A 10,757-nucleotide genomic window follows, 5' to 3' on the forward strand; every position below is an offset into this window, starting at 1 on the left:
AACTAGTGCCGTAGGGGTACGTGAGAAACGCACCATACAACTAGTGCCGTAGGGGTACGTGTGAAACGCACCGTACAACTAGTGCGTACCTGTACGTGCGAAACTTACTGTACAACTAGTGCGTACCTGTACGTGTGAAACGCACCATACACCCGCAATCATTGCGTGTGTACGCTTCGTTTCACCATTGTACTGGTGCCGTAGGGGTGCGTGTGAAATGCACCGTACACCCGCAATCATTGCGTGTGTACGCTTCGTTTCACCATTGTACTGGTGCCGTAGGCGTACAGTGTGAAACGCACCGTACACCCGCAATCATTGCGTGTGTACGCTTCGTTTCACCATTGTATTGGTGCCGTAGGGGTACAGTGTGAAATTTCACCATTGTACTGGTGCCATAGGGGTACGTGTGAAACGCACCGTACCTGTGTGTGGATTTCAAAATTACATAGGGGACACATAAGGGACAAGTATTAGGCCCTAAATGCATGCCTGGTTGTCATGGATACAGAGTTTTCAGTTGAAATGTGTCGATCAGGTGTCCTGGAACAGTCAGTTGGCCACAATATACAATGCTGCAAACTGGTTGTTGACTTGACATGATGCTCAAAATTTGAACGATGCGAATACGTGTCATTGGTGTATGTTTAAAGTGATTGGAGTAATCGTACGATGCAAATGATTCTGACCAATCACTATGTACTCCTCTAAATGAATGCCCCTCAGCAAGACAGATATAAGGCAGCCAGAACCCATGAGAGGGCACTTGCCTGCACAACTTTTGAGTCGACCACACTGCTGCTGTCTCTGCTTCCTCTGGACCATGTCACGTACTGTGGAGAGGGCCCAGCCATTCACCATGGAGGAGAATGAGGCCTTGCTGGACTGCCTCCTCCCACAGTACACCAAGCTGTATGGGAGACCAGGGGAGCAGGTGAGTGCTGACTCCACTACCTTTGCCTATGCACCTGTTGTGTGACTGTCAATATTGTGTCCAGGTGGGACAGACATGCTATGTTGTTTAGAGTGGGTCCCAGGGGGGACTTGCTGATGTCTCTCATGCAGAGCATGATGTAGTTCCTGTGTGTCCTCCTCACTTGCATTGTGCTTACTGTGACTTTCACTGCATAGTGCATGACACATTCAGCCTGGAAAATCCTTGATGGCTTTTTTTCCTATTGTCCTGAGGTGATTCAGTGGTCCCCCCGGTGTGACAGGTGACTGAACCCACAGATGTGTATGAGTTGAGTGGACCTGTGGTGAGAGTGTCCAAATGATGTGTACGACCTCATGGACATTGATGTGTGTGAATGTTCCTTGACATGTGGGTGAGTGTCTATGTGAAGTGTTGCACCACAGCTGCATGGAGGAGGCGACAGATATACCCATCTGATGTGACAAGTAAGCCGTGCTGTGTGTCTGACTTGCAGAGCTAGCATGACACCTGTGACACCCCACTGCCAAGTGGCACATGTGCAGAGTGAGGGTTGAATCCGCTGTTGTCAATGACAGGCAAGTGATCTGTGCCTGGGTGTGTCTGTCTAGTCTGATGAGGGTGCGTCAGTGGAGTGGGACATGTGACTGCTTGGCACGTGCTGGCCATCAGCCTGCTGTTGCATGTGCTGCACAGTGTGTGGCATGATCAGTGAGTGTGTCGCACCCCTCATGCCACCTGGTGACTTTCAATGCCATGTAGTGCATTGGGGCTTGCACACAGGCCAATTTCTTATTGTGTATGATGCAATTTGTGTCTGCATCCTATGCCCTTTTCAACATTTCAAAGATGTTCAAATGTGTGTCTCTGGGACATGGAGCAGGTGTATTGATGTTGTGTCACTTTGTCATCCTGACAGGTAACTGCCTACGAGAAGGGGGAGATCTGGCGGACCATCGTCAGGGCCGTGAGATTTGCGGGGGAGCGTAGTCGGCAGCTGCCACAGGTTCGCAAAAGGTGGCAGGACATCCGGTGCTGGACCCGGTGGATCGCCTGGGTCCAGCTGGGGCTTGACACTCCTCTCCCCCACGGCGGCCGCCGACGCCTGACCCCCCACATGAGCCGTGTCCTGGCGGTGGTCTTCCCTGACCTCGCTAGGCAGTTACTGGAGAGACTGCAGCAAGGAGGGGGTAGGTACATGGCTGTTTGTTGTGTTATGTGTCACCAGCTTTGGAAGTGATCTGTAGCCTGGATACACTCCCAGAGTTTATATGTGCAGTGCATTTTCTGTTCCCCAATGTCACCTGGTGCTCTTTTTCATCACTTCCCCTCCTTGACATGTGTCCCCTGGTCTGTGTGTAATCACATTTGCACATGGTCATCTAGGGTGCCAGTAAATCTAAGTGCACATTGCTTTCTGCATCATGTGGGAGGGTGGTCTGTGACTTCTGTTGGTACCTTGCCTGTGCCATCACCTGTTCACTATGTGGGGGGTCCATATTTGTTGGCACTGATGATGAGTCTCAACATAGGAGTGTGAGGTTTCAACTGAACACCCTTGCACCATGCATGACCAATGTTGTGGCCTCAGACATGATGTGCATGAGTGGGAGATATGCATAGTGCCATGACGGTTGATCATGGTACAGTCAGCTCATTCCAGGAACACGGAGCAGTGTGCCCACTACAGTCCCCTGAGACACCCTGGTCTCCTAATCATGTGTGTCATCCAACACTGTGCACATTCTCTGTGGGTTCAGCATAGGCCTACCTCTGTGTCATTGTTCCCTGGCCTAGTTTGTATTTTTCAAATGTGTGCTACATGTGTCCACTGGACAGGGATACACCATTTTGCTTGTGCATACTCACACTGGGCAGTGCCTGTGTGGCTATTCACAACAATCTGTTGATGGTTGTTTGTCACAAATATGTGTTGACAGCCCCACGAGGTGATGTTGTGTAAATGTAGCAATTTTTGCTGCACAGTTTTTGTAACCCTGAATAAGAGTTGTCACTTCTTGATCTGTATCAATCACATTGACTCAGGTATGGGTGGTTGTGCGGGAGAGGCCTACATGGGCAACCCTGATTTTTCCTTGCCAGGTCTGACCTGTGTGTGAGAATTGGCTGTACAAAGAATCACCGTGCAGTGCCCCTGTGATGCTGGCCAGTGCTTAATGTTCGTGCTTTGCAGCCTGTGTCAGTTTTTTAAAAACATGATTCCTGCTCATACATTTTTATCACATGTGTGTGGTTCAGATGCAACGTAGTTTGGACTTTGTGTGCTGACATCTGTGTGTACATTCCGGCTTGCCATGAGGGTGTCTCCATAGTACAGCTATGCTTTTTTACTAACAAATTGCAGGCCCATTAGCTTATGCATTGTCCTGGGTGTGGACATGTGTGCCACTCCAGATGACAGGCAGTAGGTCATATGTGTAGCCAACTGTGTAATCAGGTGCCGGATGGCCATGTGACAACTAACATAATTCAAGTTGTTACTCTAAATAAATTGTACCTTGGCACTCACAGCACTTGTCAACAGTTCTTCATGTTTTAAATGTGGTAATTTGATGATCTGTGTTAAGAACACTGATGTGCCTGCATGAAAGATGTCTGCCAAGGAAGTGCACACCAAACGACATTTCCACTTTCATGGACCACGCTGGCACCTTTTCAAAGAAGCCACTGTTAGAATTAAATGGTGTTGCTGATTCTCCATATACATGTTCCCACAGTGGTCTTGATTTGGTGAGACTCCTTTGTTGTTGGTGATACAAACTAACGAGTCTCAAGACATCAATACCTCCGTGGGCCCATGTATATGTACTTTCGGCAACACCATTTATTTCTAACAGTGGCTTCTTAGAAAAGGTGCCAGCTTCTTCAATGACAGTGTAAATGTAGTTTTGTGTGCACTGCCTTGTGAGACATATTTCACACAGGCACATGAGTGTTCTTTTCACAAAATGGCGAATTGGCACATTCAAAACATGTCGATTGTGTAAAGTATTGTGAGTCCCAAGGTACCAACATTTTTTCATTTTGTGTTCCAAAGTACTTACAGGTCTCTGAGTGTGGTGACACATTGAGTATTGAGATGTGTTAGTTTACCTTGGGTGCACCCCTACTGTTTCTTTCAGGGTAAACAAGAGGTGGTACGACTTCATTGTATTGCTGTGCTCACCGGTTCACAGACACTAGCTTCTCAGTGTATTTCTCATTCAAGTTTTGGCCTGGTGTGTTATTTTTTTTCCTGGTGTCCAAGTGGCATAGTGGGTCTACTAACTGGGCAGTACAGGGCTTACATATGTGCAGAGTAATCTAGCTGTTACTCATGATGCATTGCCTGATATGCACTGTGACCTATTGTTTTTGTGCTCATGTGTCAGATGTATACAGGTGACTGATGCATTTTGGTTTCTTCTCCTTGCCCACAGCATCATCATCCGCAACAGAGGGAGACACCTGCACGGAATTGGAGGAGGGACCCAGCGACAGTGCCGCCAGTGCTGTGGAGTCAGAAGGAGCCAGTGGCACGGAGGGTGAAGGGAGTCAGTCGGAGGACCTGTCTGGAGGCGATAGCAGCTACGACGCCCACGGGTCCGACGCTGACCTCCTCGAGGAGGCGGAGGCTGCAACACCACCTGGCAGCATCCCCACATCTGCCCCCGCCTCCTCCGTTACCATCTCCGCCCTCCCAGTTGCTCCCGTTCCTTCTGTCCGTGCAAAGGCCCACCATGTCTCCTTCGGCCCAGGCACCGCACCCCCTGCCCCTGTCACCCCTGCTGCCCTCAGTGAAGAGTCTGTGGACATCCTGCAGCATTTGCAGGTTGGGCAGGCATCGGTGCTGAATGTCCTCCATGGACACACTAAACTGCTCACACAGATGGTGTCGTTCATGGAGGGCATGTCAGCAACGATGTCTGACCAATGCAGGATTCTGCGGTCCATGGACTCTTCCCTGATGGAAGCAGTTACTCTCCTGCAGCGCTCCATCCCCCCCTACACCAGACCCATCCACACTTCCCTCTCCCATGCCTGCCCATCGCACACCCAGACAGTCACGGGCACGCACCCCACCAGACACATCCAGCACACCCCCAAGTAAGGCAAAGCACACACCTCCTGGTACGCACACTCAGGGGGATGCAGGCACACCCACAGGGTCTGGGGACAGACAACATACACGCAGCCACAGTCACAGTCCGCAGTCCTCACAACCCTGTCCCTCCAAAACCACTCCCCTTAGCTCCCCTGCCAAACGCTCACCCAAGCAGCTCTTTATGGGTGAGCTGGACCTCGCCCCCACTGAGCCACCACCCCACAAGCGGGCGAGGAAGTCCACGGGCACGGGAGTTGAGTCCCCCACCATGTCCACCCCCTCCACCAAGAGCGCTGCACCCCATCCCTCTCCCACCACACCCTCCGTTGACCTTGGGGAATCCTCAGGTGCAGGGGTTAGGACGGACGTCCTAGCAGCAGTGTGCAGCGCCGAGCTCGCCTCCACCTTCGGCGCTGCCCCACCCCCTGTGGTGGAGACGTCCACCCCTGCACCCAGCACACCTACCCTTCCCCCTCCTGTCCCTGTGGTGCCTGGTCCTGCCACAGATGATGCCCCACCCGGTCGACAAACCTTGAGGTTCCTTTGTGCAGGCAAGCTAGTGGTAGACGGGGTCCCCTACGTCCACCCTTGGACTTGAATTATGGACTGGCCATTGGCCTTTGTAAATATTCGATATGTTTAACTTTTTGTTTTGTGCTGAATAACGCCTTTTTTTTTACTTTCAACACTATTGCATTTCAGGTACTTGATGTTGGTGATGAGGCTCCTGGAGTTGGTGTTCTGGTAATGTGTTAGGGTTCTGAGAAATGTTTTTGTATGATGGTCATGAGGTGGACCATGGTATCTGTGTGCCATCACAATGTGTCTGCAAAGAATCATTGGTAGTGTGTGTTCATTTTGTTTTGAGACATTGTCCCAAGGAGTGTTCCTTCCTCTGTGGCACCTGACATCTTACCTGCAAAGAGTTGCACTATTGCTGACCTGTGTTAACATTTCCTTTGTTGGTGACGGATCCCTTCAACAATGGCCATGCCTGCTCACCAATGTCTCCTGCTGAATCGTCTGTGCCATCCTTGCTAGTCACTGTACTTGTGTTTTGAGTATGTAGGAATGCCTTTAGGGACAAATTCCACCTTTTCAGCACTATGCATGTGTGTAATCACGACCTACCACACAAATGGTACTTGTTATGCAGGGTATTTGGGCACCTGAATCACAATTGTAGGCATTGTATCTAGGGGAATTCCACCCTATTCCTTCCATGAGAGACAACATCTTGGTGGCTGAACCAGCACCTGGACATTCCGATCACTCCTGGGATGTGCGTGACAGTGTGTGTTCCCTTTGGCTATCTTAGTTTTGTAGGCAGTTACATGACTATACAGTCTGGTGGCATGATATCAGGGTGTGTAATGTGCTGCATCCGCCATGGGTGGGTATGCATGTGTTATATGTCCTCACACCCACATTTGGTGTGTCATGCAGTGTGTGAAAGACATCCATCCTCCTGGGAGTGGGACACTGCTGTCAGTGATGTGTTGTTATAGCACTATCATCATAGTCCAAAGTTAGGGATGCGTCCATACCACCATGTAGGTGTGGTCATCTGATAATGATGTACACACCCCCCATATCTCTGTCCACAGCTGGGAGTCCTCTGCACCCATCCCCATATCTCTGTCCACTGCTGGGAGTCCTCTGCACCCACCCCCATGTCTCTGTCCACTGCTGGGAGTCCTCTTCACCCACCCCCATGTCTCTGTCCACTGCAGGGAGTCCTCTGCACCCACCTCCATGTCTCTGTCCACTGCTGGGAGTCCTCTGCACCCACCCCTCATATTGCAGGCCACTGCTGGTAGTCATATGCACCCACCCCCATGTCTCTGTCCACTGCTGGGAGTCCTCTGCACCCACCCCTCATATTAGAGGCCACTGCTGGTAGTCATATGCACCCACCCCCATATCTCTGTCCACTTCTGTGAGTCCTCTGCACCCACCCCCATATCTCTGTCCACTGCTGGGAGTCCTCTGTACCCACCCCCATGTCTCTGTCCACTGCTGAGAGTCTTCTGCACCCACCCCCATGTCTCTGTCCACTGCTGGGAGTACTCTGCACCCACCCCCATGTCTCTGTCCACTGCTGGGAGTCCTCTGCACCCACACCCATATCTCTGTCCACTGCTGGGAATCCTCTGCACCCACCCACCCACCCACCCCCTTGGAGCAGTACACTGCTGGCCTGGACCTACACACACACCAATATGAAGGTAACATGCAGGGCCAGTCCGTAAGCCCACATTTCTGGCGTGTGTACGCCTCGTAGCCCAAATGTACTGGTGCCGTAATGGGGTACGTGTGCAACACACCGTACCCACGCATTCATTGCGTGTGTACGGTCCGTATCGCTGTTCTACTGGTGCCATAGGCGTACGTGTGCAACGCACTGTACCCACGCATTCATTGCGTGTGTACGGTCCGTATCGCTGTTCTACTGGTGCCGTAGGAGTACGTGTGCAATGCACCGTACCCACGCATTGATTGCGTGTGTACGGTCCTTATCGCTGTTCTACTGGTGCCGTAGGAGTACATATGCAACGCACCGTACCCACACATTCATTGCGTGTGTACAGTCCGTATCGCTGTTCTACTGGTGCCGTAGGAGTACGTGTACAACGCACCATACCCACGCATTCATTGCGTGTGTACGGTCCGTATCACTGTTCTACTGGTGCCGTAGGAGTACGTGTGCAACGCACCGTACCCACGCATTCATTGCGTGTGTACGGTCCATATCGCTGTTCTACTGGTGCCGTAGGAGTGCGTGTGCAACGCACCGTACCCACGTATTCATTGCGTGTGTACAGTCCGTATCACTATTCCCATGGTGCCGTAGGGGTACGTGTGCAACGCACCGTACATGTCCACTTCCGTTGTTGCGGTACGCAGGGGTTGCTGGACACCTCCCCCAAGTGACCAGACCCTGGTGGTAATGTATGGGCTCCATATTATAGGTTTGGCTTTGGGTATGGGGTATGTTTCCTGCCCCTCACCCCCACCCTGTCCCCTGGGTGTTGTTCTCACCTTCTGCGGCGTTTGCGTCGGGTCCGGTGCACCAGGTCGTAGGCCAAGAGGACCGGGATGACACGTACGATGGGGTTCATGGCGTGTACATCGCGTACCGGGGCTCCGTTGCGTAGCGGTTCGCGTAGGACTCTGCTTTTCCGGCTGTGTTTGGCTCCCGTAAGAAAAGAGCCGTACGGAGTGCCGTAGGGACGATTCGTACTTGCTGGGCCGGAAACCGCTGCTTAAATAAGTCCGGACGTCGCGTACAAGCTGTTCGGGATCAGAATCGTTGTTTTTTTTTGGCCGTATGTTCTTTTGTACGATTCGTACAGAAAAAGGCTTTCTGTACGAATCGTACTTCCTAGGTTGTAAGAAAAGTTTACCGGGTACGAGTAGTACGGAGAAAACGCTCCGTACAGTGATTCGTACAGCCTTTTTCCAGGATTGGAATCGGCCCCAGAGAGTGAAGCATAGATAGGATACAGAAAAGTAAGCAAAGATTCCTAATCAGAAGTCGAGATGACGATACAAGTGGATTTACTTAATGGAATGCTTACCTAAATTGATATAACAGCAAAAAGAGAGAAAGGGGCCCAAAACTAGGATATTAGTATCCGAAGTAAATCAATTGCCTATCATGCAAAAGAAAGAGTAAGGAGAGTTATATTCTTTATTATGATATAATTACCAAGGATAATTGGTTTAATCATAAATTCAAATTACCTATTTTTTGTTTTTTTTAAACTTATTTTTATTGGATTTTAGTTTCAGCCATGCATACATAAATGAACGACAGAACCAGGATATATAGACATAGTAAGGGACAGTCATTAATTCTCAGTACATGTCATTACCCCCCGCCCCCTTTCCGACTGCTTATTCATTTCTATTTCGACAGTAGGCGATACACATGGATTCCCTCGGTATGCATTCTAATGCGACCATTTCCTATCCCACTTCTTGGGGCATCCCCGAGCCTTAAAAACTGCGGTCTCCGCTAGCATGCATCTGTCCATCTCGTTCAAAGTACCTATTTTTGATGCAATTGGCGTACATAGAATTGTTTAAAGAAATGAAGGATTCATTGGAGAAGAACAAATGATACTGTAAGTAAAGAAAAAAACACATAAGGTATAAGTTGTAAAACATTGAACTGCCATGTAGGAGCTTGTTCTTATGTCTGGAGGCCCTGAAGTACCTACAAATGACGAAGACCTTACCTAAAAACTTTTATGTAATGGGTTTCAACTAAACAAGTTCTATCAAGTCGTCCACAGGGGCCACAATGAAGCCTTCCAAGTGAAAATGAATCTGTATTGTAAAATAGAGAGGCTCTGTAAAACAGGAAAAGGAAGGTATCCTAAATACAGATATCGAAGAAACTTCTACCATATATTATAGACATATATAAATTGCAGAATATGTGAAAATAATGAAGGTACCTTATGTATATGTTACTCTGCCCAAGATGGTCTACTGGATGGTATGTTACCTCATAGTCGAGAGATCAAATCCGAGTGGGAGACAACTATCTGAGGGTGACACCAAGAGGAAAGAAAAAATAAATAATAAATAAACTCATCTATATTTCGAAAGAAGGTCTTAATCATATCAATTGCGATAAACTAGAACATCAATGGGGCGCTAATATCTATGTATTGTATAATGGGAATACATGATAAATAAATGAATGAGCACGTATCGCACGCTTTGTGTTTGTTAAACGAAGCAAACACATATACAGAATGCTCGAAGCGCCACCGGCTCGAAGAAATTAAATAAAGCGAGGGGCCCTACATATGTGATGATGACAGATCAAAATGGAAGATATGGCTCGGGCCAGCATTCCTTACCTCACCAAAATAAGGTTGTCTCCTATCGTGGCATACTCCCCGGGTGCAAAATAGCCAGGCAATAGTACGTATATTTATACGCGTTTTGATGGACTCAAACGGATGGCAATCCCGCGTAACGCAACAACGTACGTAAAAAACGTGAGGACGTCATACGCAGACAGACACCTGTAATGAAAATAGAAGAGTCAAAAAAGACAGAAAAGAAAGACGCGATGGTCGAGAGTTCAATGGCGAGACACATATATGTATATTGAGTTTTAGTGAATGAAGAATACTCTGCAAAGGGATATCAAAATATCTCCTTTATATTAATATGGTCTGTCTAGTTGGTTACCATAAAATGTGACCCACTCATAAAATGCGAGGTAGTGCCAAATAAATCCGGCATCGTCTTATAATTTTTCTGATAGGCAAGAACCCTATTTAAATTCAACTGATTACTCAAATATATATATATATTATTGAAGTTAAACCTAAAATCTAGAAAAATAGATCAATACATGTAGATAAAATATATGCCATATGTATACTGGCATCACATATAGCACGCTAAACATGCAATGAAATGTCCAAGAAAAGTGACTACAAAAAGACCATACGATACATTTGAGAAGATAGTAACACATTATATCAACAGTAACAGATGGCATTTGCCCATGGTATATCACTGTTGAGACCCCGTTTCACTGTATCTAGGACAAAAATCCCCAAAACTTCACATTTCTTGTGAACAGCGTCACTTCTTTCTCCTGGAGTGATTTTAGTTTTTTCCATGATGAACCACCGTACATCATTCGCGGTATGTTTATGTTCTAGAAAGTGTTAAACAAGAGGGGCA

The 10,757-nt window shown here is 48.4% G+C and overlaps 1 long non-coding RNA gene across 1 annotated transcript; it reads right to left on the reverse strand.

Annotated features, from left to right (window-relative positions):
- Window positions 1-9,304: 9,304 nt before the first annotated feature.
- Window positions 9,305-9,987, reverse strand: LOC146833770 (uncharacterized). The gene is made up of 3 exons (XR_014960269.1): window positions 9,917-9,987; window positions 9,506-9,595; window positions 9,305-9,397 (listed from the first exon to the last, which is right to left on the reverse strand). It is a non-coding gene; the product is annotated as an uncharacterized LOC146833770 (long non-coding RNA).
- Window positions 9,988-10,757: the final 770 nt, after the last annotated feature.

This window comes from Triturus cristatus, chromosome 4_2 (assembly GCF_964204655.1).
Source record: "Triturus cristatus chromosome 4_2, aTriCri1.1, whole genome shotgun sequence".
Taxonomy (NCBI): Eukaryota; Metazoa; Chordata; class Amphibia; order Caudata; family Salamandridae; genus Triturus; species Triturus cristatus.